This window comes from Sorex fumeus, unplaced genomic scaffold (genome assembly GCF_029834395.1).
Source record: "Sorex fumeus unplaced genomic scaffold, SorFum_2.1 ptg000077l, whole genome shotgun sequence".
In the NCBI taxonomy this organism is placed as follows: Eukaryota; Metazoa; Chordata; class Mammalia; order Eulipotyphla; family Soricidae; genus Sorex; species Sorex fumeus.
This window is the reverse complement of record NW_026606134.1, coordinates 278,550-280,131: the sequence shown is the minus strand read 5'-3', so window position 1 is coordinate 280,131 and position 1,582 is coordinate 278,550.

The window sequence follows — 1,582 nt, the reverse complement described above, 5'->3', positions numbered from 1 at the left end:
CTGGTACTTATCTCAGCTATTCTTGGGTGTTAGTCTCCTATTTTGTTACTTTATATTCCCCAGATGTATACAATCTTTCTATGTCTGTCCCTCTCTTTCTGACTCACTTCCCTTAGCATGATACTTTCCATATAGTACCACTTGTAAGTAAATTTCATGACTTCATCTTTTCTAACAGCTATGTAGTACTCCATTGTGTAGATGTACCAAAGTTTCTTTAACCAGTTATCTGTTCTTGAGCACTTAGGTTTTTTCCAGATTTTGGCTATTGTAAACAGTACAGCAGTGAACATAGAAGTGCACATGTCATTTCGACTGTACTTTTTTGCATCTCTGGGATATATTCCAAGAAGTAGTATTGCTGGGTCAAATGGGAGTTCTATTTCTAATTTTTGGAGAATCGTTCGTACCATTTTCCAAAAGGGCTGAACAGTCAGCATTCCCACCAGCAGTGAAGGAGGGTCCCTTTCTCACCACATCTGCGCCAACACTGCTTGTTTTTGTTCTTTTGGATGTGGGCTAGTCACTGTGGTGTGAGATGATATCTCATTGTTGTTTTGATCTGCATCTCCCTGATGATTAATGATGTAGAGCATTTTCTCATGTACCTTTTTTGCATTTGGATTTCTTCTTTGAGAAAGTTTCTGCTCATTTCGTTGCCCCATTTTTTGATGAGGTTGGATGTTTTCTTCTTGTGGAGTTCAGCCAGTACTTTGTATATCCTTGATATCAACCCCTTGTTGGATGGGCATTGGATGAATATCCTTTCCCATTCTGTAGACTGTCATTGTATTTTGTTCACTGTTTCTTTTGAGATGCAGAAGCTTCTTAGTTTAAGATAGTCCCATTTGACTATATCTCTTTTCACTTGCTTGGTCAGTGGTGTGTCATCTTTGAAGATACCATTAGCTTCAATGTCTTGGAGGGTTTTGCCAACCTTGTCTTCAATGTGCCTTATGGATTCCGGTCTGATGTTGAGGTATTCAATCCAATTTTATCTTACTTTTGTACACGGTGTTAGGCAGAGATCTGAACCTATATTTTGCATATATTTGTCCAGTTTTGCCAGCACAATTTTTTAAGAGGCTTTCCTTGCTCTACTTCACATTTCTTGCTCCCTTATCAAGGATTAGATTATCATATATTTGGGGGGAGATGTCAGTATATTCAACCCTGTTCCATTAGTCTGCAGCTCTGCCTCTGTTCCAGTACCATGCTGTTTTAATTATTACTGCTTTGTAGTAGAGTTTGAAATTAGGGAGGTTGATTCCTCCCATTTTCTTTTTCTCAAGAATTGCTTTAGCTATTAGTGGGGGCTTATTATTCCCTATGAATTTCAGGAGTGTTTCCTCCATTTCTTTGAAGAATGTCATGGGTATCATTATAGGGATCACATTGAATTTGTACTATGCTTTGAGGAGTATTGCCATTTTGAAAATGTTAATTCTCCCGACCCATGAGCAGGGGATATCTTTCCATTTCCTCGTGTCCTCTTTTATTTCCTGAAGTAGTTTTCTTTGTATAGGTCTTTTACTTCCTTAGTTAAGCTGATTCCTGGGTACTTAATTTTCTGGGGCACAAT